We start from the raw sequence: 27,036 nt of genomic DNA on the forward strand, positions 1-27,036 counted from the left end.
AGACCATAGTACGTATGGAGCCCAAAACTGGTAAATTACCTCCTTCAGATTTACTGAGAGGTTTAAAAGGTAGAGTGGTGTATTTGCCCTTGGATTTGAAAAAAAATATGGAAACTATTGATGCGGATACTTTGGAAACTGAACCATTAATTATTCTGGTTAATGGTGTACCTACAAAGAATAAGAAGATTTGGCAGGAGCTGGTAGATGTACGGAAAGTACAAAGAGCAAATTTGTATTTGAAAAGGAATAACAAATGGTATGAATCAATTTATATAGAAGAAGAAGAAGAAGAAGATTTACAAGAAGACACAGAAACACCAACTGGACAAATTGAAAAAGTGGACAAGTCAAAGGAAGAAGAAATTTATGAACATTTTAGCATACATCCTCTTCATTCAAAAGAAGTTATGGGAGACAATATTGATCTGTTTCAGATGAAGAAAGCAAAAGGAACTCCCGTGAGTCTATGGGAGGAGAGCTTGGAATCTCGATGTTTTCCCCAGCTGTTTCCTAAAGGAAAAGGAGGACGATACGATGAACGTCCAGAACAGATTCCAGCTTCTGAGTATCGGACTACAAGACTATATGCTGAAGATCCCAGATTTCGACAAAGTATTCCTTATTTGTTCCATCTTTTATTTGAAAGCGACTTGTCTGCACTGTCTTATGCAGTAAATCACATTTTAAAAAGTGGAGTACATTTACAAAATGTGTCTGCAAAGGATTTTATGGAGAAAGTGCAGCACCGAGATGATCATTTGGAAACACAACTGATCAAACTGATGGCTTGTCAGCGTGGGACAAATGAATATTGGTACCGACGCCATGGTGAATTAAAATGCATGTTACGGAATTTAGGAACACCAACATGGTTCGTTACCCTAAGCTGTGCTGAGTACGCTTGGGATGATTTACTGGATTTTCTACGAGAGGCAAATTCAAACATTAAAAACATCGAATACAAGACAGCAGGAGAACTGTGCTCATTGGATCCGGTTAATGTTTGCAGATATTTCAATCATAGATTTGAGGCTATGATGTCCTTCATCTGCAATAAAAAAAATCCACCTCTAGGAGAAGTAGTGAATTTCTTTTGGAGAAAAGAGTACCAGGCAAGAGGTGCTCCTCATATTCATATGCTGTTGTGGATCAAGGATGCCCCAAAGTTTGGAACAGATGCTGATGAAGCAGTGTTATCTTACATTGAAGAATATGCAACATGTGCTATACCAAAAAGCACAGCAGAGAAAAAGTTAAAGGAGCAAGTTTTACGTTTCCAAAGTCATCGGTGTGGAAAATACTGTCGACGGAAATACAAGAGCAAAGATAAATACTACACTAAATGTCGATTTGGATTTCCTAGACCTGTTCTTTCAAATGGAAGAGTAAACAGTTTTATGTCATCTGTGAGACATACTATCACAAGAAAATCACCAAAAAATACCTACAACCTTAAAAGAAAAGAAGAATCAAAAAATATAAATGACTACAACCCAGTCATTTTATCCATGTGGAATGCTAACATGGATATACAGTATGTAGCTGACAATTCCATTGCTGTTGCTCGATATGTAACGTCTTACATTACGAAATCAGAAAAAACAGAATTGAAGGAAATGTGGGAAGAGATTTCTCACGAGAAGACTGTCAGTAAGAAGCTGTACAGTTTCAGTTTAAAGATGTTATCGCATCGAGAAATTGGATCCTACGAATGTTCAGATAGGTTATCTTCTGCAAGTCTCTACTCGAAATCAAGAAGAATAATTTGGGCAAGATTAGGCCTTGCAGCAATGAGAAATCGGGTACTGAAATCTGTTGGAGAAATTGAATATTTGGCCGAGAATGACCCAGAAAGTACAGATATTTTGAAATCAAACATGTTGGACACATATTACCCAAAGAGAAGTCATCATCTGGAGAACATGTGTCTGTATGAAGTGCTGCAGAACTACATTTATTCACGGAAAGCCGCAGAAGACATCAACAATGGAAAATATAAAGTCATTGGTGAGGAAGGATGTTTGGTGAAGCAAACAAAAGGAAGTTTGATAAATCACAGGAAGCTGAGTTGCGACAGTACTGACAAAAAGGAATTTTACTACTTGGCTCTTTTACAGCTGTTTAAACCATGGCGTACAGAGGATGAACTACTGGGAGAATTTCAAAGCTATGAAGATTCTTTTAATGCTTGCAAAGACAGCATACAATGCAGTACATTCTCAACTTATCTGCAAATGTTAAATGAAGAAATTGAACAGGAAACTACAATTGCAGCAGAAGTAGCTAGAGACAGTTCTCAGGACAGCCAAAGTTCAGGAACACTCAGTCAAGATCCCCTAGGACAACCAATCGTTGAAAATGAAGCATCAATAGCCATGAATGAAGTGGAAACGGCTATGAATCAAGCTCAAGAAGAATTTATAGACTTACAAAATTTGGAAAGACAACTGAACGAAGAGCAGCAACAAATTTATGAAGAGATCAGAAACAAAATTGATCACGGATTTCTACATGAAAAAAAAGAGTGCTCATGCACATCATTTCATCCAATCAGGATGTATGTAAGTGGACAAGCTGGAACTGGAAAAAGTTTCTTAATAAAAGTCATCAGAAGCTACCTACAGCAAAAAACGGATTCAACTTTGTCTTGTGTGGTTACTGCTCCAACTGGGTTAGCAGCATATAACATAAAAGGAATCACTTTACATCGTTTGCTAATGTTACCAGTGAAGCATGAGAACAAAATACAAAACAACAAGCTAACTGGAGAAGCATGCTTGGAAGTTTCAAGAGTATTGAAGAAGATGCAAGTTCTCATTATTGATGAGGTGAGCATGGTATCAAACTTAATGCTTGCCTTTGTGCATTTAAGAATGCAGCAAATTCTAAGGACAGACTATGACGTGTTATTTGGTGGAAAACATGTCATAGTTTTTGGGGATCTTCTACAGCTTACTCCAGTTAAAGGACAACCAGTGTTTAATACTGTGACACATGAAGACACAAAGAAGTCATTGGGAAGCATCGGTATAGCAAATATTTGGTCCTTCTTTGAGTACAAGGAACTTACTACTAATATGAGGCAAGCAAACGATGAAGAATATGGAAGTATTCTGAAAGATATCAGAATTGGACTACTCACTGAAGCTGGCACAAAAGCATTACAGAGTCGGTTGCTACATAATTTATTTCCAAAGGAAGAAATAGTTGCAGAGAAGATATACAAGAACATTGCAGAAAAGAAAAGAGTCATCTGCTTAATGCCAACTCTACGTGAATGCTCAATATTCAATGAGGAGCTTTTGAAATTGGAAAAGGAAGATATCAGGAAATTGGAAGCAGTGGACAAAATTGAGGATGGAAGAATTACTATCACATTAACAGGCACACTGAAAAATAAATTGGATTCACTAGAGAAGAACATTTCCAAAACAGCTGGATTAGAAAAAAATCTATATGTTTGCATGAACTGTAGAGTATTTTTAAGGAGAAATTTGGATGTTGAAAAAGGTTTAGTTAATGGAGCTATGGGAAGAGTTGTGGGTTTTATTAATTATCAGAAAAAAGATGGAATTGAATGTTTAAAAATAAAATTTGATCAGATAGAAGAAGTTAAAGATATTTGTCGTTGTTCAGTTCGTTTCATGCTTGTGAAAGACTTATATGTACGTAGGAAGCAGTTTCCGTTTTCTCTAGCATATGCTGTATCTATTCACAAGTCTCAAGGATTGACTGTAGATTGTGCATTTGTGAACATTGGTTCAACTGTGTTCAAAGAAGGTATGGCATATGTTGCTTTGTCACGAGTGAAAACATTATCAGGTTTATTCATGATAGACTTTGATGACTCAAAAGTTAGTGCTGATACAAATTGTGTAAAGGAGTATAATAGATTAAGAAGAAGCTATGCTCCTCATTTAGGTCAGTATCCTGTGTTGGAGAAACGTGTAGTTTCTCGTAAAAGGAGAAATGAGAATATCTGTAATGAAGATGTAGAGAGGAGGAAAAAAAAGAGGAGTGATGTAATTGCAAGCAAAAAGAAAAAGGAAAATGAAGAACAGGTTGTAGGATGTCATTTTGAAAATAGCTCTGGTGTCAACTGCTACGCTAATGTAGTGCTGAATGTTGCATTTTATCTGGAAAGTGTGCAAGAGCAGATAATAGTAAATCAGGGAAAAAGATTCTGTTCTGAGTTGAGTCTCCTTTTTCAAAAGCTGAGTAATGATAAAACTCAAATAGAAAGTGCTACTGAAATTAGAAAACTTTTAGATGTATGTTCAGGACGAACACAGTTTTCTCAAAATGTACAGCAAGACGCACAAGAATTCTTGATGTTTTTTCTTCAGGTACTGGAAGAAGAAGGGGTTCCCATTGAAAATGTATTTGGTCTCTCTTATAAATGGGAACATAGTTGTGAAAACTGTTATAATATATGTGGCTCTAATGTTGATTCTGAAAGGTTTATTTATTTAACATTGCCAGAAAGTAAAACAGTCACTTTTGCTAAATTAGTTAAAGATGCTAATCATAGCATGGAATGCAGTGAGTGTCAATCTGACATGTTTTCTTTTTTTTTTTTTTTAATTTTTTTATTGACGAGTAACATGACACAGCGATCCTTCATACATTCAACCATAATTTTCATCAAATACATTTATCTGCGTCATGACTCTGATTTTAGCAAAATAACCCACCCCCCACCCTGAACCCACCCAACTACCCTTGAGGGCTGAGAGCTAAAGATAAAAGAAAGAAAAAAGAGAGAAAACATCCCGTAAAATTCATAACTAATTAGATAATATACATGATACAAACATAGTTAATATACATTACTATCATACTACATTTCAAGAATCAATGATTTACACAATCCAACCAATTAATCAAAGGAGCCCAAATCAATTCCCCATTTCTGCGGGCTCTAGGGCCTCTCCTTCTAAAAACCAACAACTCCCACTTCCCTGTATTTAGAAATTTGCTAAACCATTCATGTTCCGATGGAGGGGATGGATCTAGCCAAACAGTTGCTAAACATAATCGAAGTACAGCCATTGAGACAAAGAATAACTTTTGCTCGTGGGGCGTCATATCCACTTCAGTTACCCCTAATATAACTGCCTGTGATGAGAGTGGAACTACACGGTGAAACAATATCTCCAGCCATCGTTCAATTTTATTGAACAGAGGAAGCAAATTGGGGCAAGAAGAGAACATGTGAATAATATCAACCGCAAACTCACCACATCTGGGGCAATTAGCTCCGATAGTCCCCCCCCATTGATGAATACGCTGCGGGGTTATATACAGATTATGCCAGGTTTTAAAGCATTGAACTTGGAGGTTTGCGGATATAGTAGAAATGTAGCTGAGCCGTAGTGATTTTTCACAGATCTCCTGCCCAACTTGCAATCCTGTATGCCATCTGCCAAAATGCTTATCCAAATCATCTTTTCTTTTTTCATTAATCATTTTATAAATTGAAGATATTGTGGAGTGCCCACCTTTAATAGCCTCAAGTAACGAAATAACAGTCCAGCTAACCATCTTCCGAGAAAGAAAATCCCGAATCTGTAAAAACTTAAAAAAATGTTGATTGCCGAGAGTAAATTTCTGTTTAAAGTATTCAAAAGTCCTTACCCCATCCACCGAAACCAAGTCCCCTAGCCTATTGACCCCGTGGGCCCTCCATTCTCTAAAGTATCCATCAGAAAAGATTTGGGGCAGAAGAGTGTTACTAATTACTGGAGTATATAAGTGTATTCTACCAATATTGAATAGTTTGCGGATAGATGTCCAAATTTTGAAAGCCGCAAATAGACCTTTAAACCTCACACGTTTAAAGTATGCAAAATCTATATGCTTAAATAAAACCCCTGAGATTTCCTCTCCATACACCAGTTTATATATTGAGTTTTCCCGCTCCTCAAAATCAGGGCAATCTAGCAATACAGGAATATGTCTCAAAGTGATAGCCCAGTAATAAATCTGAAAATTGGGCACGGACCAGCCACCCCTTTCTCTGGGTAAAGTCATAAATTTAAAGGCTCGTCTGGGTCTTTTCCCTGCCCAAAGAAACCATGAAATAATACGTTCGATTTTTTTAAACCATATTAAATCAAATAGCATGGGGATAGCTCTGAGGAGATACAAAATCTTTGGCAAAAAAAGCATCTTTATAACATTGCATCTCCCCATAAGTGTTAGGTAAAGATTATTCATCCGCCGGGCATCTTTTTCAATCCTACCCAACAAGGGATTCAAATTAATCTCCACAATCACCTCTGGATTTGGATTTATTAAAATCCCAAGGTATTTAGCAGTCTCAGTAACCCTATAGTCCACCAGTACGATATTATCATTACATATAATTTGGGTTTTGGATTCATTTAAATGATAGCCAGATAATTTGCCAAATTGAAATGTCATTTTTTGAATTTCCACTAAAGCAGTTTCGGGTGAATCTGTTAAAATAGCAAGATCATCTGCATAGCCCAGTATCTTAGTTTCCCCACCCTTAGATCTTACTGGACTGATCCGGTTGTTCAAAAGAAATTTTCTGATTAAGGGATCTATATAAATGGCAAATAATAAAGGGGAGCAGGGGCAGCCCTGTCGAGTGCCTCTTGAAATATTAATAGTTCCCGATTGCGAGCCCATAATTGAAATTTGCGCGGTGGGTTGTCTATACATAATTTGTATTGCAGTAATAAATCTTTCTCCTAACCCATAGTATCTCAAAACCGCCCATAAGAAGGGCCAGGAGACCCTATCAAACGCCTTCTCCGCATCTAGCAGGATTAAGGCCATAGGGTCCCCTGTAACCCTGGTATAATCAAAAAGAGTAATAGTACGACGAATGTGATTAATTGTTTCCCGACCTGGGACAAAGCCGTGTTGATAAACAGAAACCAGTGACTTAATCACACCAGAGAATCTCATGGCAAGCACCTTAGCATAGATTTTAACATCGCTATTAATAAGCGTAATAGGACGGTATGAGCCCATGTCTGTAGGATTTTTATCTTTTTTTAGGAATGTTATAATTCGGGCCTTTTGCCAGGACTCAGGGGAAGATTCCCCCATCTGGACTGTCTTAAAAAGAGCCAACATAACAGGAGTCAATTGAAAACGGAATACTTTATAGAACTCTCCTGGTATGTAATCTGGACCAACAGCTTTCCCGCCCGGAAGCAGATCTATAGCTTGCAAAAGTTCTTCCATACTTATTTCAGCTTCCAATGCATCACGTTCTTCCGGGGGTAGTGTGTCAACCACAACCTCCCGTAAATACTCTTGTATTTTCCTCTGATGCAAATCATTATCACTTATATCTTCACTATACAAATTTTGATAAAATTTTTGAAAGGCATACAAAATATCCTTATCCCCCGACACCAAACCAATATCTGGATCTTGAATGTTTTGAATACGCGTGGCTATTTCTCTTTCCTTGATTCTTGAGGCTAACAAGTGCCCTGCTCGCTCACTATTTTCGAACATTTTGGATTTCCAGATTAAAAATTTACTAGCTGCCTTAGCCTGAGAGATTTCAATTATAGCTGATTTTACTAAAATTATCCGATTTTGGGCAGCATCGCTATCACCACCCGTCCTTATCTGACCAACCAGATTCTGCTCTGCTTCTGCAAGTGCTATATATAATCGTTGCAGTTCCGCCTTTTCTTTCCTTTGAGATTCCCAGCCAAACCGTGTTGTTTCACCCCTAACCCCTGCCTTTAATGTATCCCAGACATTCTGTATATTTGTGCTGTCAATGTTTTCTTCTAAAAACCTTAGAATCCATACAGACATATTATCGATATATCCTATGTCCCTGAGTAATGCACGGTTGAACGTCCACGCGTTAATTTGAGTCCTACAGACCATAGTGTTTATTTCAAGCAAGAGCGGGTTATGGTCAGACATTACTCGTGGAAATCTAAAAATACCAGAGCCCTGAAGTAGTACAGGTGAAGCAAAAAAATAATCCAGCCTTGAACAAATCCTATGAGGTGCAGAAAAATATGTAAAGCCGGGGTCAGCCGGATAAAAAAAAGCCCATGCATCAGTTAAACCATGCAGATCTATTAAGTTTTTTAGAGCACGATATACCCTAGGCTTCCTCCCCGTATAGACACTCTCTAATTGATTTAAGGTGCCAGACTCTATATTGATATTCAGATCTCCGCAAATAATAAACGGAGATGGCCAGCCTATCAGCTCTAAGCTGAGCCAATTAACTAAAGTAGGGTCATCCAGAACAGAACCATAAATAGAACAAAGTGTAATATTTTTGCCCTGAAAGTTACCATGTACTATTACCCAACGACCTAAGTTGTCCGCAGCAGAACGAATAATATTAACCTTTCCAGGTCTAACTAGAATTGCCACACCCTTGGTCTTAGCCTCAAGCTTAGTCCATGACACAAGTTGAAATCCCTCAATCTTCATAACTTTATGCTGGCTGGCCTCCACATGTGTTTCCTGTAGGCAGAGAACATCCGCCCGCAAAAAGCGCAAATCTTCACTTATCCGACGTCGCTTGGACGGATTATTAAGACCACAAATATTTATTGATAAGATTCTTAAATTAGCCATACAAAAAAAAAAGAGAAAGATACATCCAGTCGTTGTTTCCAAACCCCTTATACAAAACCAGCTTTGGTTGAATTATAATAACCGTCGAATCCTGATTTCTCCCAAAACAAATCTCTGTCCGCAGCCCTTCCCCCCTCAAAGGCTTCCCCCTACCCCCCGAAAAACAGGCAAAATAGGTCGAATGACCCATATGATGGCTTCCCTTGCCCTTGCCCGAGTGACCCGAGGCCGCTCCCTGCCTCTAAAATCCACTATTCAGCATACCATAAAGACAAAAATATAAACAAACCCCGTGTATAATACATGAATGAGATCTCTAGCCTTCCCCAAGTCCCTTAAGATATTCTTCAGCCTTAATTTCTGAAGTAAACACCCGTGTTCTGCCAGAAAATATAACCTTCAGACGGGCGGGGTTCATTAAGAACACCTCGCACCCTTTCTTTTGAAAAGGAGTAATCAGTGATCGGAGTCGCCATCTCCTTTCAACTGTTGAGTGGCAGAAATCAGGGCGAACAAAAAAAGTGTGCCCTTCTGCAGATCTTTTAGCATCAGGTCGGGCTTTCTCAAAGATAGCTTGCCTCAGTAGGAAATTCCCAAAGAAAATCAAAATTGCTCTCGGTTTTGCTCCCGATTCAGGGCTCTTTTTCAAAGTTAAGGGAAACCGATGGACTCTCTGAATCTCCGAGTCCCATGCCCAATGGGAGAGTTCAGGAAAGGCGGCTTTAAATAATTTTAAAACAAAACCTCTGATATCCACACCCTCAACATTCTCTTCTATCCCCAATAATCTAAGGTTGTTTCTTCGCAGCCTATTTTCTGAATCCTCGAGTTTCCACATTATGTCAGCCAATTTATCATCATTTGAGGAAGTTTTAGTATCAGTCTTTTGTAGTCCTGCCTCAAGGTCGACAATTCTTTCTTCCAATGCGGTGGTCCGGGCAATAACCTCAGAGCATGCTTTAGTATTTCTTCGGATAGCGCCCTGAATCTTCATAGTAGCAAGTTGAGCCCTTTTATGTTCTTGTCGAGCCTCCACTTGTATTGTTTTTAACAGAGCGTAAATTGCAGAGTTAGAGGGAGGAGAGTTGAATTCCATATGATCTTCACTTTTTTTGTCCCCCCCCACAGCTGCCAAACTCATTGCGGCTTGAGAATAGTCCCACTGAAGTTTGCTGCTGATTTCTGAGCCATCAGTATCCTCATCCTCTATACCGCTCTTTAACGCCATTTTAAGATTTTTACCCCGGGTAGAAGCCTTCTTCGAAGTGCTCACGGTTCTCGGGAGGCTCTCGGGTTCACTACTGGAAATGGAGCTTTCAATTAACAACTCTCCCTCAGACTCTCCCTCAGGCTCAGCCTCCGTTTCTTCTGCAACAGAGAAGAAGCTGTCGCCATCGACCAGTTCCATCGGGGGGCCCTTGATTTTTTCCCCCGCCCTCTCGCCTATGGGGGTTTGAAATGCATGAGAATTTGTGGCAGAGTCATCTAGCCCTTCAAATCTCTCTTTCCTGATTGCTCCGCCGCTTGCTTGAGAAGTATCAGCTTTTGGTAATCCCGAAGGGCATTCAAGATTGTCCAAACCACCAGCCGGTTTAGCATCCCCTTCCTTCATTTCAATTACCGAACCCAAAGTACTTTCATTTCCCTGTGCTAGCAAGCCTGCAGTTTGCGTAGCAGGCACTGAAAAGACCTCTGACTGATTTTTGGCAACCCTGTTCTTCCCCGTAAACATCCCGGGAACCGTTAACGGCTTCGCCAGCACAAAGCTTTCCAAAATAGGGGATGTTGTTCCTATTAGATTAACAGCCTTGGCAGGGTTATTACAGAGTGGTCTCTCAGCGACTCTGTCCGCTTTGCCTCCTAGCTTTCCTTTAGCCAGGGAAACTTTAATCATACTCGCACTCACCACTGGCGTCTTTCCTGCCGATTTCCCCTTTCTATCAGCAGCCGGATTTTTCTTACCCCCAGCAGCAGAACCAGCCGTCGGCAGCTCACTTGACTGTTTAGTAGCAGCGGCAGCAGAATTTCCGTTTTTGCGGGTAGGCATCCTACCAAACCCGAAATCCTCGTTCTTCCTTCCTGCCGCAAGCCACACCCGCCAGGCCTTCAGGTGTGCACGGCTCAGAGAGGCGGAGACCGCCCGCAGCCAGGGCTTGTGGACCCAAAGAACGGTGAGCATGAAGTGTTTTTTTCCCCCTCCGGGTTTTGAATTGATCTGTGCGAGATAAGAGCTCCGTCAGCAATAATGATGTATCCGTCAGCAAGAGCAATAGCAAGTTATCGCAGTAGTAGACCGGGGAAAAGACTTGTCTTTAAACCATAATCGGGTACGCGAGAGACAGCAGTTCAGACCCGGCAACGGGAGCGACCTTCGCTCGGAATCACGCGGCCGCCATCTTGCCAGCCAGAGCTTTTTGTAGTGCTGAATGTTGCATTTTATCTGGAAAGTTTGCAAGAGCAGATAATAGTAAATCAGGGAAAAAGATTCTGTTCTGAGTTGAGTCTCCTTTTTCAAAAGCTGAGTAATGATAAAACTCAAATAGAAAGTGCTACTGAAATTAGAAAACTTTTAGATGTATGTTCAGGACGAACACACTTTTCTCAAAATGAACAGCAAGATGCACACGAATTTTTGATGTTTTTTCTTCAGGTACTGGAAGAAGAAGAAGTTGCAATTGATAATTTATTTGGTCTCTCTTATAAATGGGAACATAGTTGTAAAAACTGTTATAATATATGTGGCTCTAATGTTGATAATGAAAGGTTTATTTATTTGACATTGCCAGAGAGTAAAACAGTCACTTTTGCTAAATTAGTTAAAGATGCTAATCATAGCATGCAATGCGGTGAGTGTCAAACTGACATGTTTTCAACGTTAATTTTAAAGGAATACGGACAGTATGTAATTTTAATGATGCAACGCTGTAAAGCTGATGGTTCAAAATTAGATACTTTAATAAAGAAGTTTACAGGACAGCAATTATCAATTTCAGGAAAAACTTTTGTAACAGTTGCAATAATATTCCATGATGGACCTACTGTAACTTCTGGTCATTACACAGTTTATCTTAAATGTGAAAAAGGCTGGACACTGTGTAATGATTCCCAATTGATTTTTAAGCAACGTTTGCCTTTTGATTTAGCAAATTCCTATCTAATCTTCCTGAAACCAAAATTTTAGAGAGACTTGGCAAGATCAGTACAAAACAATTTTACCATTTTATTGGATTACCATTGGAATTTTCAAAAAAAATGATTTTACAAATTATCATTTGGCCTAATGGAAAGGTAACCAATTGTAATGTGGACTTTTTCAATTTTTAATGAAACTTTGGAAAACCAAAAATTTAGAAAAAATTGGTAACATCTGCACAATTTAAATTTTGGAATGTTATTGGATTGCCATTGGAAATTTATTCAAAAAAGATTTTTAAAATTACTATTTGGCCATGCGGAAAGGTAAACAATTCTATTGTGGACTTATTTAATTATTAATTAATCTTTCGGAAACCAAAATGTGACAGACAATCGGTGAGATCTATACAATTTAAACTTTAGATTTTTATTGGATTACCATTGGAAATTTAATCAAAAAAGAATTTTAAAATTACTATTTGGCCTAAAGGAAATGGAATCAGATGTATTGTGGAGTTATTTGAGATATATTTTTGTGATTATACTTCTGAAACAAAAATATCAGACGGTATTTTAAAGAATTAAGTATTGATATTAGATGATATTTTTTAAGAATATTATGCATTTCTATAAAGTTATGTTTATGCAAAAAGAGTTTGTGGGCTTTTTTAAAACAATCTTTGAGATTGTTAATTATTTTTTTGCCCGCTGTTAAATGATGAATGCAATTGCTTTCACAATTTATAGTGAAATGCAATATATTCTGAAAACAGCAAAAAAAAGGCAAAAAATTTTTTTGAAAAATATGTAAATATGTGTACTGTATTATAAAATGTTTTATTAAATATTAATACTTTTTTCTTTTTTTTCAGATTGAGATAGAAAATTTCCGAAAACTAGAACCATTTTTAAAGCAATTAAAAATAAATTTAAATGAATAAATATTTTTTTGAGTGGGTATGGTAAGTCAAAAATTTCATGGTCCCTTTTTTCCACTTCTCCACAATCATATTTTCAGTTTTTCATTGTAGTCTCTCAAGGACCTTGTAATGTGATAATTGATTTTTAGTGTTTTTTAAAAAAAAAAAAAATAATAATTACGCGTACCGTACGCGTACGGTAAAAAATAAATAAAAAAAAAGTTTAAAAAAATATATAAAAAAAAGTTGAAAGGTAAGGTTGGCTCTTAAAAGAGCCGTTGTGTTCATGCAGGGACAGAGGAAAGAAAGAGTGGGAATATTAGTCGGTACGACAAGTGTGCTGATCTATTTTATTGTTCACTAGGGAAATACTGGTCTCCCTATAACAAATTAGATCATGACAAGTGGCGCACCGTATGTCATCAGTGATGTCATTTGAGATGTAATCAGTGATGTCATGAGTGATGTCAGTGACCATGTCATGAGTGATGTAATATGTGACGTCATCAGTAGTGCATTGCTGGCGCGCGAGTTATAGTTAGCTGAACTAACTATAACGGGGAAATTTCATTGGTTTTTTACGAGTGAAATGTCCAGCTAACTATAACATGTGTGAAACCTTTGGTTTTTTCATTGAATTTCTAAGGTTTTTTAAATGCTAATTCCTAACTATAACGTGTGTGAAACCCATGGTTTTTTCAGTGAATATATATATATATATATATATATATATATATATATATATATATATATATATATATATATATATATATATATATGACGTGCTTGCAAACTACTGCAAGTGTACTGTATTCTGATAATACTACCTATATTCCCCTAGGCTTTGCTACTGTCGTGCAGTTTCTTTTACATTTTCTTCAAAGTAAGAATCTCCAGTGACACTTTCCACCTATACTGTCTATTGATGATAGTACATCCAGGCATACATCCATTAAAGTAAACGTTTATCCTTCTTTTTTATATCTCTCATACTTAGTTGGTTTCACCAACAACCACCCATGCTTCCGCTCCTTCCTTGCTTGCCTTGGCTTTGAATTTGAACCAAACAACGCTGATTTTTGCTATCTAGCACTATCCACCCATACTGTGCCGCCCACCCAGGCAGGCATTCTTTCACCTTCCACCCATCCTTCAACAACCCATGCATCTGATCGAATTACTATCAGCCACCTATGCATGCTTCCAACAACATATCCTTCTCTGCAAGTCAGTCATATTATTTATCTCGCCCGTCCTTCCACCCTTAGTTCTTTCCCTCTTTGTTCAACACATCCGTCAAGGTCATCTGATCTGAGTTTGTCTTCTCCATAAAATCTTCACAGCTGATTTTGGAGTCAAATAAAAGAGGCCATTGGTTACTCTACTCACGCTGCTAATTCTAAGTAAAGGGTGTCTTCTTCAACCGTTGTATAATAATAAGTCGCACAGTACAGTGAAATAGTGAACACACTTCCATATAGTAGTAATGTCAAGAAGTAATGAATATAACTTACCGCCGCTGGCCACTGCTGCTGGATCCCCCCCTGTCTCTCCTGCAGGTGCCGCCAGTTCGCCTGCCCCCTCCGGAATGGCCGCATCGCTGGCCCTGACGGCACTGGTGGATGGTAGTGTGCCTAGAAAAAAACATCACACATTTTTAGATGCCTGGAAACCTCCCCCTATTTTAAGTGTTCACTTGGAACATTGAAAAAAAATGTTAATACAACATACATCAGCACTAGACAGTAAGTACAGTCAGTAGACAGACACTAGTAGTAGTGATATGGTTCCACTTCCTAGGTTCATCTAGTCCTACTCTACTCTTTTGAAAGTTAGCCTGAGCCATGTGTAACCCTTTTAGATTCATCATGTCGACTACTACTCTTTTGGCGCATATTTAATTATACCTGCCAGCTTATTGACATGTGCAGTAGATGCTTTTGAGGCCACTTGACTGTTGCGTACAAGTGAAGAGGTCGGAAAAAAAAAACACTTATTGAGTTTGTTTAGTTCATATTGCTTAGCCATCACATACATGTTACACTTTTTGCCATGACTGCAAAAGGCTTGCATTCACCAGTATACTATCTAACGGCTAACTCGCAGCATTTTTCTCATATAATAGGCGGAAGATTCCCTTCTACAAACCAGAGATTTACAGAACATATTATGATGCAAGATGATGTAACCAGTATTTCTACGTTCTACGGTGAGGGGTCTTCCAGGATTCTAAAGATCTTGGCTCTTGTTCTTGTTGTCATGCACTTGTAAATGTTTACTGTTTTAATCTTAGGCTTTTTGCTGGCTTATTGACTATGGCTGTAGTTAATTAAATTTCATATTAACGATGTACAGAGTTTGATACTTGTTTCAAATAAACCTTTTGAACTTACACATAGACTCTGTGGTATTTGGTGTGGTGGGGTGGACTTATACAAGTGAGTGAGCAAAATGGTGTTATTATGTTCTGGGATGTCTGTCTCAGTCATCATCAACATTGTGTATCTTCTTCGTGGGGGGGTCGGGAGTGGGACCCTAATGTGAGACACTATAGCTAGTCGGTCAGGGGATCCTGGGTTCTTCGGACTGAGGTGTGATCAGTAAGGTCCAACCTCCCATCAGCAACATCCTATTTTGTTGTGCATAGTTCTGTATGTGGCTCTGCAGAATCACTAGACAAGAGTTGTATCATGTACTATCCGATCAAAAATACTAGTCAAATATCTGGTTAGCCATTTTGTTTGTGGTAATTGTCAAAGCCTCAACATTGAGAAGACTTGAAGAGGACAACCCAAAGGACAGGACACAGTGGCTAGAGCTATTGGTCAATCAGAGTTTTATTATTCCAAAGAAAACCTTCTATAAAGAGTGGGCAACTGTGCAACCTTCGCTACAGACGGAGTAATATAATAGTAGTAGTAGTAGTAGTACAGAGAGTCATAGCAGAGGCAGTTAGAAGCAACTTAGTTAGAGACAGGGATAAACAGAATTTGGAAACAGATAGTCAAAGAAGTAAGCTTTTGTAAAAAATATAATTAGAAAGTGCAACCATAATTTATAGTTCGGAAAAAAAAGATGCAGTAAAAGTTAGGGAAATATAAATGTCAATATAACCACTGGAGGACTTACTGGGGCCAGCAGCAGGAGCCTCGGTAGAGGAGCGGTCCTCTGGTTCCCCCACCGACTCCGACCCCATCTTCTTGCCCCTGGGTGGTGCTGCTGATCATGTAAAATATAATAAAGAAAGAGACAAACATTAAGGAGTACTGTGAAAGAAATAATAATAAATCATTGGGAAAAATAAGTCAAACAACATTTTAGGAAACAACAATTGCAATAAAATTGACCTATCTAATCAGATGGATTGACTACTGGCTTCTTCCTGCATTCACGGATCGTCTACTTATTTATGAACACTCCAGTGTTCCATAATCATTCTGATTACAAATACTAATGAAGTCTAGTAAGTACCACCTGACCTACACCACCTATTCCAGACGGGCCAATTGTTCACTAAGTCTGCATTTCCATTTCTTTCAGCCATCAAATGCATAGATGAGATGGAGGACACATGCATACATTAGTGCATACATACATACAACAAATTGTAGGTTGGTTGCATGATTCTGATCTAGTTCTGCTACTGACTGACCATGCTAAGCCTACCACTCACTAAACAAAGTACAAAAGGTTCGACGGAGGACTGGGGTAAGCAGCACTCAGTGACAGAGGAGGCGTCACGCAGACCGCATAAAACAATTATTAACTAATACTAACAAACTAAACCTAGTATCAAATATCCATCCACCACTATTTCACAGTAGGACAATGGAAGGACTAGAGTCTCTCTAGCAAATCGCATTACCTAACTTCAGTTCTGTAAAATAAACTCTTATATAATCAGCATCAGCACAAGCTAGCGCAAACTAAGTTGCAAACAAGAAAGAGTACCACCGAGCACCTGGGTCCTAGTTAAATCAAAGAACATTTTGCTTTTTTGAACTTAATTTACCAGCAACGCTTGGCACGCAGCAGTAATCTTGTTCATCAAATTTAATATACACAATAAGTTACTCACCAAGCCCGACGACCTCGACGGTGAACAACCTTTACAACGCAACTTTTACACCGCACTACCATTACAACAAAACTATTACAACGCGAAATCTGTTACAACGCATGCCATTACAACGCATGCTATTACAACGAAATGCACTAGATGGCGTGCTAACATTAGAAATAGTGTAGTTTTACTATCCAAACACCTTCCCTACTGCAACGTGGACTGGAGTTAGAATAGTAAATTATACATTTCTAATGTCAGCACTCCATCTAGTGTACGTCGTTGTAAAAGCATGCGTTGTAAAGGCTGGCGTTGTAACAGATCTTGCGGTGTAAAAAATGCGTTGTAACGGCATGCGGTGTAAAAGCATGCATTGTAACGTCATACATCCGACCTCGACACCTAGCAGGTCCAACAGGTCCTGCTCCCGGTCCAGGATGTCGGACCACCGGTGGGCTAGTTGATTGTGGGTGCGCCGGACCCCAGAGCACCGGAACACAACCCGGCACACCTTCGCCCACCGACGGTGCCGCTCCTGGGTAGCGCACCCGGAGCCGGGCCTGCCGCCTGCTGCCAAGGTCAAGGGGAGGTGGCGCTGGATGACAAAAACAAGGGCGGCCACCTCCTCCTCCCCAAACAGTTGCCGGGCCTGCACTCCTGCAGGACGCATTCTGCCGCAAGGCAGGCGGCCCTTCTCTGCTCCTGCAGGTCCCTTGCCCTTGGCACTCGGTCTGCCCTTGGCCATGGTTCTGGGGTGGGTAGGAAGCAGAAAAGAAAAGTTAGAAGGGGAAAAAAAAGTTAGGGGGAAGAAGATAGAAAGATCTTTATAAAAGTAACAAAAACACAGTTAAAGTAGAAATAAAATGCAAAATATAAACTTAGGCAAAGAGAGAGATAGATAATAACTAAAAAAAGTCAGAATAAATGTTTTAATGACAAAGGACTGAACAGATAAAGGGAGGATACAAAAGTAGGCCTAGAACCATAGACTAGAGTGAAAAACAAGATGGCCGCGCCCATTCGCGACCGCGTGGGTAAGTTCGCGTGATATTTCTCGCGAACATGTACTATTCATCGCGAACAAGTAAAATGCGCTCCCGAACACGTCAATGCACATCGCGAACACGCTATCCGCGACCCAGAACAGGAAATAAGGCATCGCGAGCGCGCGGGACAATAGAAAAACAAGATGGCCGCGCACGTTGGCAACCGCATGGGTAAGATCGCGAGATATATCCCCCGAGCATGCAAACAGCTCCCCGAACACGCTCACCGTGCTCCCGTACAAGAAAAAGCCATCGCGAACGGGCGCACCAAGCAACTACGCAAGCTCGTGAAGCTACGCGAAGGTCGCGTAGTGCAAGTACATCTTCGCGAAGCTTCGCGAAGCGCGGCTGCGCGAACTACGCCCAGGGTTACTTTAAATATGATCATAACGTTACAACTACAAGTGATTTTATAATTGTATTTGACATTCCACACACTTGTTGGAGACCTCCACAATCGCAAAAAATATAGGAAAAAAATAAAATTCATTAAAAATGTTTAAAATATCAGGATAAATATTTGTATGTGAACTATACACATTAATACGTCTTTATTGATTTATTTTACACATAACACACTATAAAAATGTTACAGAATTATTAACAGTAGATTAAAAAATATAATGTTCTTGAAAATATTAAATTCAAATTAATTATTTTTTTGATGTTTAAATTAAAAAAATGTGTTATTTATTACAAAGTATTAAAAGTGAGGTATAACAATAAAATTAAAGTTACTTAGGGGCTCATTATAATGGCTGAGGGCCCGCCACCGCCAGCCGTGCAGTGGTGAGCCCTCCGCCATCGAACGTGGATTCACCACCCGCAACATTAGGATGGCGGGCGGATCCAGGCTGCGACTGTATGGCAGGCGGATCCAGACCGCCACAGACAATCAATAAAATGGTGGCGGTGCCTAGCAGGCACCAAATAAGGATGCTGGTTTCGGCAGCCTTTCTATGATGGCGAAACCGCAATGGAAAGGCTTGCGGGGATTGGTTTCCGGGGCCTGTTGTGGGCCCCCCTTGTGTTGGGGGGAGGTGTTGGTGCACTGGAGGGTACCATACCCCCCTACAGTTAACCACACTATGTGGCAGGCACTGTGTGGTGCCTGCCATGTACTGCAGTGAAATGCAGCACATGCATTTTTAACATCGCAGCGGGTCAGCACCCGCTGCAATGGGCACCTCCCTACACAAAAACAATCAATTGAGGTGATTTCCTCTTCCAATGTGTGCTGTAGAATGCAGCATGCATTGAAAGAGGAAAAAAACAAATAGAAATCAAAACATTTCTCCTCGTTGCACCTCGCTACACCACCCCTAGGGTGGCGTAGCATTCTGAAGAATTTCCAGATTTACGATTTCTCGTAAATCTGGAAATGCATCACTGGACATGGGTGTTGTGTGGGAACACCCACAGCAACACCCATGTCACACCCCTAACACGCAAAGTGTTGCGTGTACAGGGGTGATATTTACAAGCGCAGGTTAAGTCACACACGGTGACTTTACCTCTCCTGGAAATATCACTAAGCAGGCTGCGCCACCATGCATCATGCAAAATGATGCACCTGCGGTTCAAGGGGCTTGTAAATCTGCCCCTTAGTCTCTAACGTCCTTAAAATGTACTATCGAGAAAATTCCCCCATCTACTGACTGTTGCGACCAAATTGCTTTATCCTTCCTGGATAAAGTGAGTAACATCTATATTTCCTTCCCTGAGAGTGAGAGGACGTTTAAAAGGGCTATCGCCCCTTGCATGATGCCAGATGCCCGAGTAAGTTTCATAACCTGAAACTGATTTCAGAGACTGATGCGTCTAGCCTTATGCTTTGAGTTAAATCTGGTTCCCCTTTAGACCCTGCATTGCCGGCATTCCTGGAACAAGGCACTGCTGCTATTGCACCGGTGCTAACAGAGCTTCTGAATCTGTCATACCATATGGGCTTAGTCCCAAAAGAGTGGAAGCATGCTATGATCATCCCTCTACTCAAAACACCCAATCTATATCCACTACTACCTGAAAACTTAAGACCTATCTCGCTATTACCCCACTTTGCAAAAATTGCGGAGAAGTGTGTCAATAAGCAATCAATGCAGTTTGTGGAGAAATATGACATCATCTACGAGACACAACCTGGATTGAGACCTTGATTTAGCACCGAATCTGTGCTACTTAATGCGTCAAACTCAATACTTAAAATTGCTGCTGAAGGTCAAACGGTAGCTCTAATAATGCTTGACCTAAGTGTCGCTTTTGACACAGTCTCTCCTTGCTTGCTACTTGACAGACTACATCAGGCAGGGATGGAAGGTATGGTATTAGGCTGGCTGGTGAGTTTTCTCGAGGATCGCACCTTTCAGACTACTCTTCAACAACATGTTTCGTCCATCAAACACCTGAAACAGGGGGTGCCGCAGCGCTCATCACTGAGCCCAACCCTCTTCAACTTGTATATGAGACCACTGGAAAACATGTTGAATAAACTTAGGGGGTGGACAGTATCATATGCGGATGATACACAGTTGATCCTCACCCTGGCCCAGGACAATGGCAAGGCGGCAGAGGATTTCAAGCTCTGCTTGGAAGACATGGCAAATTGGATCAAACACAGCTGTCTCAGGCTTAATGCCATCATAATAGATATCTTAGTGGTAGGAAAACACCCTTCCATTTGGTCATCAAGTTGGTGGCCTAGTATGCTAGGGTCTCCACCCCTTCCGAGCCACCAAGTGAAAAATCTTGCAGTCTGGTTTGACTCTGGTGATCTCTAGATTGGACTATATCTGGGGGCACCAAAGAAGAGCATATATATGCTCCAACAGGTGCAAAAAGCAGCAGCTCGGATGCTATTAAATATCCCCAGATTGTTGCCAACTGGTAATGCCCTGGAGACTCTCCACTGGCTTTCAATTGAGAAGAGGACCTCCTTTAAAGCTTTGTGCTATGTCCACAGAATACTGCAGGGCAAGGGCCTGAAATATCTTCACCGTGTGATACACTCCTACCACCCTATATGCTGTTTAGGATCAGCCGGAATTGGTTTGATCTGCATTCCAAAATTCAACATAATGCAAATAAGATTGGAGACTTCAGAACATATTTTTAGGAAACAGCTTAAAGCTTGGCTGTTTAGGAGAAATCCTATCCCTTAGCTTTTCTCTGCTTCCTCCCTCATAAGTATGTTTTCAGCCTCGATTGGAAATCAACACGGGGACACTCCTTAATGGAGTAACCGTTGCGCTTTAAAAGCTGCTATAACATAACATAACAGATGCCCCTTCGACTCACTATTAGAAGGGAAGCCCTTGGCACCCTTTCCTAATATCTTCTCACAAACCCTATTTTGCGAGTCGGCAATAGGTTACTGACTCGCACAAAGGGTTAGTACATGCTAAAAGCCATTTTAGCAGACGCAAATAGCCCGATTCTCCATTTCTGACTGCTAAAAGTAGTCGTACATGTTGCTCTAAGCACTATATTTTGAAACATTCTTTAAAAATGTGTAACTCCAGTTCTACTTATTGGATTTTTGGTCTTGATTTATTCATAAAAGTGTTGTTTATTTTGTTATTTAACCTGTGCTTTCATTGTGTTACTGTGTGTGTGTGTTGAACAAATTCTTTACACATTGTCTCTCTAGAAACGCCTGACTGCTCTGTGCCAGCTACCAGAGGGTGAGAACAGGTTATCTTTTAGTGTGTATCTAGCTTAGTCTGATTAGAGTGGGCCAATCTACCAGAGAGTGACAACAGGTTATCTTTTAGTGTATTTCTTGCTTACTCTGATGCACCCTGTCCAAGTAGGGACCACTGTCACTACTTGGACAGGATGCATACCTCTGCCAACTAGATACCCCATTTCTAACAGCAGGAGTCATATTTTTTATTTTCACCAACGTTTTATGAGTCAGAGCTGTGGATTGCTTTCAAGAGCTATCGACTTCCTTCACAATTTCATTTAACCTTTCATTGACATATCTCAATACAAGTCTGGGTTTATATTCATACAGCCATTCTAATAAACATTTCCATACATGCATTCATAAAAACATCAGTTGTTATCAATTGCTGCCTCTCTTCATCTCAGTAACCTCCTGTGACAATGGGATTAAATACACGGGCAGACCAGTAGAAATCCAAAAATATCTTGGAAAGTTAATTGCAGAGAACATAACAGTAAATAAATGTACTCAATTCTTCCAGGTAAGCCAGTGGTTCACAGATACTCTTGGTCTTCTTCTCCCTTAATTAAGGATTTCCTGGTGCCCTCCATTTCCCCAACTGGTTCGCATCTCTAATGAAAGAAAAACGGATAAGTAATTAAAATGTTGAATAAAATAATAAAGTAAATATAACACACTCAAAGTGGGACTAAGAAAAAAGAAAGCTAATTTAAAATGTTTTTTTAAAAATCTTAGTGTAGTGCCTACACATGATCAGTAACCACAAAAAATTAAAAGAGGAATGCAGCAATGGATGCCATGGTCAATGAAAACAAGAACTTGTCTAACATGGTTAATGAGTTCCTAATATCCTACCACCCTAAAGCTATTTGTAGGCGCTATAGTACATTTTAGCAGAAGGAGTAAATAGCAAGCGTTTGCTTCATGTTTATAATATGGATCATACACCATACCTGTTTTTGTTACGAAAATACCTACTCAGCCATTATCTATCACAGCTTTGAACAGAAAGGACAAACAGTGCTGAGCTGCAGGCCACTTCTCCACACTGAGGCTGTGACTGGAGCTGGCTGGTGCTGCAAAGTGGCATGATCTCTGGCTTGGTAGGCCTAATGCGAAGTCCCTTCAATTTATGTTCAGATACATGTTTTTTTCAGTATCCGATCGGTAATCTCATATTTATATTTATAAAAACAAAGTTGCACTTTCGGATAGAAAAGTATAAACAAAACTCAAACATATGGTGATAAATTTGATTCACATATTGATAACTAAAAACAATAAAAAAAATATGTCAGTTACTACAGTTTGGTCCATGATATTATGTCAGCGTCCATAACTGAAACAACAAAATATGCCAGTCTAGATAGTAAGTAGACATGATGCAAACATTTCAGTGCATGATGTTTTCCTTAAAAATAAGAGACTCTGAAAGCAGGCATAGTATAAAATAGAAAGGCATAAAACAGGAACTGTGAGGGTGCTCAGAGCAATCTGAGAAAACCCCGGGCACGTGATTGAACAGCAGTGAATTTTACAACGTAACTTCTTATGATAGGTTTAACATTTCCATCACCTTTTATTTCTTTCACACACTGCAGGAATGCAAACACTTAGGGATGGTCAATCACAAACCCGTTTGTTTATGAATTAGATAGTATTTGTTGTGGGGCTGTTTCAAGAAGAGCTGTGCTGGCAAAGTGACTAGGTTTGGTTTAGAGGTGGTGTAGTGATTACACTTAGTCGTTGAATTAATTAATAAAGAATTTATTAAAGTGCTCAACAGGACATCTTAAACGCGTCCTGTCCGGAGCGAACAGCCAATTCAATCACAGTCCTAACGTACATATGTTTGAACGCTACACCAGTTCTTAACTGTAGTAGACTCGTGCACATTCAAAAGATACACATGTAGACTCATGGACGAGTGCACGAGATTGCGCATTTTAAAGATAAACATGTTTTCGCTCTGCTTTGTTCTCCTGATGACCAAACCAAGAGGCACGCGAACAAAGCAGAACAAGACAAGCAACACTACAAATCTCCTCCTTTACACAAAACAAAAGAAATTAATCGCATACACAGTCACCCAAAGAGACAGGGCGTTTGATAATTCTTTTAGCTCTAGCATTTCCATCCCCATTTTGAGACGAACCCTGTTGACCATTTTTTTTTATCAGCAAGGCGTTGACGTGGAACTTCAACTGATTTATTTATCATACTGGATTGAGCAGTAACAGAACTGTTAAGCTTGGGAGGGTTACATAACGCAGCTCTCTTCAGGCTCCAACACTTCCCATCATCCAAAACAACTGCATTTTTCCTTAAAGCCACTATGCGCTGGGAAAGGAAGAATTTGCTGACTCCTTTCTTCGTAAAACCAGGTTTTTTGATTCGAACCCATTGACCAACAGAAAGACTGACCTGTTTTGTACAATGTTTGGTATCATATAATTTTTTATACTTATCATGTTTGATGGATAAGTTATTTTTAACCTCAACAGAAGACCAATATACTTCACCTGAATTTTTAATCCACCCAGGGTACTATTTAGCCCTCGGTTTCCTTCCCCTCATGAGCCAAAATGGGGAAAACTTTGTTGAATCAGCAATGGCAACTCTGTATGCCCACAAGGTTTTAAAGATTTGAATTTCCCAGGGAACATTATTTTGACATGCTAACTGAATGGCACTCTTTAAAACCCTGTTGTACCTCTCAACTAAACCATTGCCACTTGGATAATATAAAGAAGTGGTCTTGTGTGCAATACCACACTTAGATAAATAATGAGTCATGGTTTCTGAAGTGAATTGTATGCCATTATCGCTAATAATGTTAGCCGGAGTACCTTCTGATGTGAAAACATCATCAATAAATGTGATAACAGTTTCTGTATCAATTTTCTTGATAATCTTGAGAACGGGCCATTTTGAAAAAATCAACACTACAGGTGATTACATTTCATACTGGTAACTTGGAATTTCTCTGAGTTAATGCATGAAAACAGTGAGCAGAGAATGCATCTCACTGTTTAGGACTTTTTCTGTCTAACTTGTATGCATTAACTCAGAGAAATAAAGGGTCAGATCACAACACATTTTTGACTACCTCTAGTTAATGTCGTTGATGGTATGTTAGGCTTGCTCTAGGATCCTTTGTCAGGCAATAGGATCCTTTGCCATTGTATAAGGAAAACATGGGGTCTGATTCACAAAGGTAAATGTATACTTTTGTGTAAGTTTACACTTGCTGTTGTAACTTTACTACTGTGTTGGTATTCACAAACTAGGAGTACACTTTAACTACTACTAATTTAATAGTGTGAATTTACTACTTCTAATTTCACAAGTGTAATTTTACTACTAGTAAAATTACAAGTACTAAAATTACTAGTGCAAACTTTTCACAAAAAAGTAAGTGTCCCTTTGTGAATCAGGCCCAGGTTCTGGAGGTGCAGTAATGTATAACTGAGACAGTTTATGTGCATTTCTGTGGTATTTTGTTGTGGGAATGCTTTCTGCTGCTTTTTTGTGTTGCTGTGCCTTTATGATGTATTTTTGCAATGTGATTTTATTACATTTTACAATGGCTGTCATGTTATGTATGTTCTGTTTTGTTGTGATGTACCATTGTGTTTTAATTGTACTGTTTTGTTACCTTTTGTATGCTATTGTATACAATATATTGTATACAATATATGAATATTCCATCCACCCACAGAATTGGTGGAACTTTGTCAACTCTGCATTTCTCTTGGATTGCGGAGTTTTGGCAAAATTCCACCATTCACCAAGTGGTGGACATTTTTCTCACGTGCGGCTACATAAAGGTACGTTGGTGAGCATGAGCGAGATTTGGCATCGCCAAGAGCGATTGCCGGTTGCTAGTAGGAAATCCAGCTAGACTTTTCTAATGCGGACTATCGTGACCGTTCAAGTTCAGAAGGCTGCTGCTTAAGTAGAAAATCTGCTTGAGTGACAACAAAATCAGCTTGAGTAGCTGTGCATCCTGCCACACCGCGTGGTGCAGTTTACACTGATTTCTCCGCATGGAACACGCTACCGGCACTAAACTACAGTGCAAGCAGCGTGACATTCCTATTTGCGCCCAATGGCAAAACTCTGCGGAATTTCGCAGAGTTTTTATGTAATTCAATGGTTCCAGGAGTTCCACCCACCTCTAGTATCATGTATTGTTTTTTGCTATCGATATGTCAAAGAATGCTGCTGCATTTGTAGATAAATGTAGCACATTCCTTTTAAGTTTCCTGTGCCAAACAACTATGTACCATTGTCAAAGATGGCAAAATAGTGCTACTTCAGCAATTCAACAATTTAAGACACTGGTCAGCCTAAAACTATGTCTTAACTTAGCTTTCCCAATGCTCATTTGATTTGATATGGCACTCTGAGTTATATGTCTGAAATTCAGACAACTCAAAGGCAAAAAAAGAAGTACTCTGCTTTGTACTGAGGCAACAAAGCTCTTACCTGGATGGGAGGCAGAGTCCTGTGCACAGGAATCACCAATCATACCAAATGTACACTAAGAAACTTTTAAATTCGTATCTATTTGTGTCCCTTTTTGTTTGTTATCAAGCTAAAGAGGAAAATAAGCTAAAATACAATGAGGCTTGGATAGCACAGGAATTCTCAGAGGTAGTGCAGCTGCTGTAGATAGCACAGTATGAAACTCATCAAAAGTGGTAGCCTCTCTGTTTCCTTGCTGTACTCTGTGCAGCTCATACACCACCTCATAGAATTTCCAAAGTAAGGGTCATATGTTGCCCCAGCGGAACATCGCTTTTTTCGACGTTCCGGTGGAGCAATGCCCTGCACGATATGTACAGAGAGGCGTTAAGCCACTTTGCATCACTTATCTCCACTTTGTTATTATGGGAACATATTACACAGGTATCTGCATGACAGAGGCGTGCAATGGGTGTTTCTATGGGCGTTCCACCACATCACCCATTGCTTTTTAATGCTACCCCATATTTACAAGAATCTGTAAATCTGAGGCAGCACCAAAAATTAACGCCATGCAAAAGCAGGTGTTATATAGGCGCAACAAGGAGAAATGCTGGTATTTCTACAGTTTTTGCCTTTTCTAAGTGTGCTGCATAGAAGTAGCAAATTGCCATTATTGATTGTTTATGTGCAGGAAGGGACACCTTCCTGCACATCAGCAAATCATCCCTGCAATGCAGGCACCTTTGCACCATGGCGCAAGGGTGCCTGTGTTAGCGCTAGGCAGCTATCTTCAGCGCCAGCGCTAGGGAAAACACAGGGGTGCGCCATAGTCTTGTAAATACAGAGCTTTCTCTACACATTAGAAAATATGTAGTTCTGCACTGCAAAATTTGCTGCAGTGCTGCGCCATTTCCGTATACATATGCCCCACAGTGTTTCCGCTTTAGACAGTGCCGTGTCTCAGTCCACCAATTCTTGATACCTGGTCTGACTTTCATTCACAGATAAAGATACAGCAGATGATTTATTAAAACAAATAAACAAAACATTTCAAATGTGTTCCTTTTTGTGAAAAAGGATCAACAGACCTATATATAATTGCACGCAGGC

The sequence above is a fragment of the Triturus cristatus genome, chromosome 5_1 (assembly GCF_964204655.1).
Source record: "Triturus cristatus chromosome 5_1, aTriCri1.1, whole genome shotgun sequence".
NCBI lineage: Eukaryota > Metazoa > Chordata > Amphibia > Caudata > Salamandridae > Triturus > Triturus cristatus.